A 6290-nucleotide genomic window follows, 5' to 3' on the forward strand; every position below is an offset into this window, starting at 1 on the left:
GTTAAAAAATAAAAACATTATTGATTAATATTATATTAATGTTGGTACTTTTAAAATATAAAGCCAGAAACAATCTAATTCTTTAAGGGGACGTCATACCCAAAATAATAGCACTAAAATAGTACTTTAGTATTTCCAATGGTATATGAAGTCTACAACGCACGCAGGGATATAAGTTATAAAGTTGGTTTCTTACAAAACATAAAAAAAGTTCTCACCTACAACTTCTATAATAGGGTTTTTTTTTAAACAATAAAACCATTCAGTAAGCCGTGTTTTTGGAATTAGAAAATTATGTTAGACGAAAAAAATATTTAAAATCGCTGACGAAGATGCTGTGATAGTCCGAAAAATAAATGAACTGCTTAAAAAGAATTTTTGTTATTAGTCTAATAGTTAGACATTACAATTTAAGCTTTAAATTAAGATTTTGCAACAAATTGCCTATACCTAATAAATAGGGGGATTCACGTCTCCTTAAGGAATGTTTGGATTTAAAGGTGTTTTAACTTGAGCACTAAGTCCATTTACCACAGCTAATCAAATATTCGACATTACTAAAAAATCAAAGAGTTTGGTACCCAAATACCCAAGTAAACCTGTGTAGAAAAATGTCTGGTATGCATTTGCATAAAATAATAGAATATATTTTTAAGTGTACTATCATGATTGTACGTTCAATAACTTTAGATCTATTGACGGCTAAGTGAGTTGAATCTTACTTACGACTGATGTTGGATATCTTCTAGTATTGTACAATAATAACTTAAAAAAAAGTTTTAAAAAAGAATTACTGTAAAATTGTAATCCTTTTCCAAGTAAAGGAGTGTTTATCTCTAAATAGATCAGCCGGTTCAAAATATAAACAAGGAACTCGGCAAAACTTGGAGGTATTTTAAAAAAAAAAATGATTTTATCTAACTGAAAATGTAGATTGCCTTGGCCAGTCTGGTGGCCTCTCGTGCCTCACGACAGTGTAATTTATTCGAAACACTAATTGGTCGGTAGGTGTTTAATTGTTTTAAATTGTTACGGTGAAATATAGGAAATTGAAATACAAACTAAGTTTAATTACATATACTTAAGAAATACAATTAAAAAAAAAGGTCATGTTATTATTTTATTCAGCAGGAAATGAGTTAAAACGCGGGTTTGGTCAAGTTTTTTTATTATTTTCGTATTTTTGTTTTCTAATAAGTACATCTTTTAAAGATAATCTAATCTAATGTTTCCAATGCGTTTTTTTTTGTTGCCCTTGACTTGGCGTCCCCGTGGGAGTAAACATAACTTGCGAGCAGCATGTATGTTATGATACGGTTAGGATGTGAGATGTCCGTCTTGTTAATTGTATTGAATAATAAAAAAAATATTTCAAGTTAAAAATATTAACAGTTTTAAATAAATACTTTTTGGGTTATTAGCATGAAAACTTTAAATAAGGAAAGAAGTGCCACTTTAAGTGCTTGACGCTTATTGATATACATAATTAACATTGCAGTTTACCTTCCCGAAGCCCAAATCTTTAAACGCTAATACTTAATTATTTAAGAAGTGTTGAATGGAAACTGGTTGTCGAGCAGACATTGGTTTTACATTATCTGATTACAGATAAGCAAATCAAAAAAGGTATACTGCTATTTGATTTTTGAAAGTTTCTGTCTAAAACGACGGACTACTCATTAAAATAATAATTTAAACTTGAACATAAACCATTTAATGTAATAATTGTTTTATGTGAAACTAATTTTTCAATTTTTTATTTGTTAAGTAGAAAGTTGGATAACTGTATATTATTTAATAATTTTTTATTAAGCACAAAAAATAATATAAACAAATTACCTAATTAAAAATTAAATTTAATTGTTCATATGATAAAAATTTTACCTAAATAAAATTGAATTCGATTTATGCCCAACTCTAAATAAAATCTATATTTAAATCTGTTAATTTGTTTTTTTTTTTCATAGAAAGCCCTAAAGTTTCATTTAGCGACTTGATTTTGTTAGCCGAAACTCTTGGTTAGGTTGTAGTAAAAATAAGAAGTAGGATTTACGGATAATATTCGTAAAAATCGACATTTTTTTAACAGAACATGATATAAAAAACTAAGTATAATAATATTATACTTAGATTTATTATACTCATTATATTATAATGAGTATAATAAATCTATGATCTTTTTGGTTAAATCTCATACTTACCTAACTTTTTGGAAATTGTTATAGTTATGACTAAGACAATTTGCTTAAATATGTGTGAATATTGTGGATCTACTATCTTGCTAAGTATTATATCTATATAGTGTAATTAAACCGTTTCGGCCAATAGTGTCTATATTTTGCGAAGGAGGGAGGAGGTTAACTTTAAGATTATAGAAAGGTAACACTTTTGGTCAGTTTGAATACTGCTGTAGGCTTTAACATAAAGGTGGTAATTACTTTAAAGGATATCGCTAAGACCGCTGCAATATTAACTAAACGCACGACTTGCTAATTGAGATGTCCTAATTGAATAATAATTATTATTTTAGAAAGCAGTGCACGTTTATGCATAAAAAACAGGTACATAAAAAATAAATCGGTAGCACTTTAACTACAACATCTTTTGCATATATATATATATATAAATAAAGATTTTTAACTTGTAGATTTGGTTCTAAAAACGATTATATATACATATTTAACAACGATGAGTATAGGTTCATTATTATACTTTCTCTTAAACTAAAATTTCCCTTTAAAAATGAATATAAAAAAAAAACCATAATGTCATAAAGGCTTTTGTCGTCGCATAATAACGACGTTTATAATAATTTTATTTTTTTCAATTTTAATTAAATATTTAAAAATATTGAAATTTTATTATATTGAATGTACTTATTTTAATTTGTTCTGTGATCATTATTATAATAGAAAAAAAATTGGATATTTTATTGGCATTCGAATATACAATGTAATGGTATAATATTATGTAAGTTTCATAATGTAACTTCATCCGACGTTTTATTTTTACTTTTTTTTCCATGTCATAATTATTTCTAATTGTAATGGCGATCGTTTTTTTACTTAATAGCCAAAACAAAGTAACAAAAACGATAATGATTAAACGAACAAATTAATTTATGGCAAACGTTCCGAGTGCCTTAAGATACATGATTCGTTTTATTAATAATTGCGAACCATGAATCGTGTTTTTTATACTATAATTGCTACGTTTGCCTATTAGCGCCAAATTGTTATATACTTGTGTGCTCATTGTACTTATAAATTGTAAGCATAGTTAATAGTTTTTATTATTACTTTGTATGGCTATTATTGACTGGGAGTAGGATTTAAGGCCTAGTTCAGTTGCTTAAAAGGTAGTCTCTCAAGATGGAGAATTCCCATTGTATGTTAGCCTATAATAGTGTTCTGTATTAAAAAATATAGTTTAGCATGTTTTTGATCACTATGTCGAATAATTATGATTTCATTTACTTTATTGGTTTATAAACATATTGTTATGTGTTTAACAATTTTATCAATAACTACATAGATCACATTACTCGTTTTTATGGTTATCTGCACAATTATCAACATTATTTTTTTCATGATTTTAAGGATGAAGGAGTAAATTTTTGATCATTTACAAGTACCGATCGCATACATTTTGTGATGGACGAAATTAGTCAAACGGTTCTAAAGTTTTTAAAGATACACAAAAAACGATACATCCATAGGTGCAATTCGGGAGGGGGGGGGAGCTTAGGTGTGCTTAGCATCCCTAGTTTTGAAATAGCACAACCAAAGTGTATGTGTTCCATCCATAGGCAGTGAGGAGAGAGGATTTTCTAACATTTAAAATAATTAAGCTAAAAATGATTTATGATATTCGAGTTAAAAATATTAAACTAATTTAACTTTTAAAATTCAATTAGATTTACCTATGAAAAGCACAATCGTGTAATGAAAATAGTGTCTGGTCGCTAATCAGTTTTGGATAACTTTTTTATGAGCTATTAGTATTAATTAGGTGAGTAATTTGTGCGGATCAATGCACACTAATAACTTAAAAAGTAATTATCCAAAACGGGTTATCAGATAGTCTGCTTTCATGACATCTTTATTGGCTGACTATAGATAAATCTTATAAGTACTAGGTTGCTATATGAAATTTAAATGTAACCTTTTAAAACTACTTTAAAAATTAATATTTTTAACTTGATCATTATTAAACTTGTTGTTTATTCAATTTCATACAAATTTAATTTGTATTTTTTTAGCTATAATAATTTTTTTTTTTAGAAAATATGAAAAGGAAAAATAAAAATCAGTTTTAAATCAAGCTAATTATAAACAGTTTTGATAAAACGCAAGTTTTTATTTTAAATATTTTAACCGATTTTCCAAGTAAAGCGGATTGGATAGTGACCCGCCTAAGGAGAAACTATACATATAATTTTCAGACTAAAATCAGATCCAAAAATTATGACCATAATAGGGGAATAAAGTAAAAGTGATAACTTTTATTTTATTCCTTTTCTACTGCATTCCAATTATGTATCGAAAGACTTATTATTTATGATTTTATTATTTCTGTGTCTTAACTAATAATTGTAAATTCATGAGAAAATCGTTCCGTAAGAGTCCTGAAACAGGTGTAGGTGTAGGGAGCATTGACCTATTCTAGAAAGTCATGGGAAGACGTGCTACATCATAGTACAACTTGCATTTATAATTTAATGTTATGGTTATTATCTTAACTGTGCTGCATTATAACAATCAAAATGTATAATAATATATTAAATAATTTGTTTGTTACATTTAATCGCATTTGAGTTATGTACCGCGCCCTGTGAATACTAAAATATTAATACCACAAATTCATAATATATTTATAACAATTTTACAAGAGAAAAAATGCTGTATCTCATTCAGAAACTGGCCAAGTGTTAAGCAATACCAATAAAGAAGTAGTGTTGCTAATGAAAGTAGAAGTGAAGTGAGGTTATTTATGGGCTAAAGAAAGAGCAGAATTGGCCACAATTTAGATATCACTACTTTGGTAGGTTGATTTTTTTTGGGCATGGAACTTGCCCCTTTTGACACGGTTTACGGTTAGGTTTTTGTTTGGTATAATGTATATCTAAAAAGTACACTAAATTAATTTTGAAAGTTAAAGTGTCTAAATTTGAAGTTTTGGATATTTTTTCGATTTTGAAAGGGAAAAGGTAGGATATCTATAACTGTTTACACAATACATTGTACACTATACATTATAATAGATCTCCAATGTATTTGCTACTGCACACGAAAATAGTGGCCTTGACAATTATTGTATTAATGTGAAATCATATTATTCTGTACGATAGGCTATAATAATTGTTGTTTGTTCCGTACTTATGTCTTATTCATAAGGTTATCGTCTATGCAACACACGTCACACGGCGTGTATGTGTTTTTGGCCATTGGGAATAGAATAAAATATACTGAAAGAGCTTATACATCACTCATCAGGAACCGTTGACCCTGTTTAGCTCTTTAGTCGATGTTCGTTGTGTCATAATGGGTGTTCTTATTTATTAAGGAGTTAGGAAATTTTTGTAAAATTATTATTTAAAGGTTAAACTGCGATGTGTAATTCTTTGGTGCGCCGTCAAAAGGTGTTAAGTTAAAAATAATAATTTTTCAGTAGGAGTTACTGAAAGTTTGAAAATGTTTTCTAAATCGGTTTTTTATTACACATTAAACTTTGTTGTACCACTTTTAAACCAATATATGCTTTTAGTTTTAAGTTATTCATTTTCTTAATTAGATGAAAATAATTATAAATTTATAGTTTGTTTTTAAATATCAAATTTAATGAAGATAATATTAGCTATGTGAGAGTAGTATTTATGAAAACTGAGACTATCCCAGAGGAATGGAAGACTGCAATCGTATGTCAAATATTTAAAAAAGGAAATCCCACTAAAACAGAATTATATAGAAATTGGCACTGGTAATTTTGGAAATACCCAACTTAATAAAAAAAATGCTACGAAAAAACATTATGCTGAGTGCGCTATTTGTAAGGCATCTCAGATCCTTTTGAAGTTAAATCTGGCCTAAAATAAGGAGAAGCCTTTTCATTTTTTAACTTGGCTCTCGAAAAAATAATAAGAGACACAAACGACAACCGAAGGACGGAGATAAGTAATGGTCAAGTTATGTTAGCGTATGCAGATGACATTGTGGAAACTGTATATGTTTCAACTGAAATGATTTAAGTCGACGACCCATAAATATCTTCAAATTTTATTTTTAAATCAG

The sequence above is a fragment of the Adelges cooleyi genome, unplaced genomic scaffold (assembly GCF_023614345.1).
Source record: "Adelges cooleyi isolate 19-005CV unplaced genomic scaffold, UGA_ACOO_1.1 ACOO_flye_CR_arks_rails_tigmint_CR_PRNA_651, whole genome shotgun sequence".
NCBI lineage: Eukaryota > Metazoa > Arthropoda > Insecta > Hemiptera > Adelgidae > Adelges > Adelges cooleyi.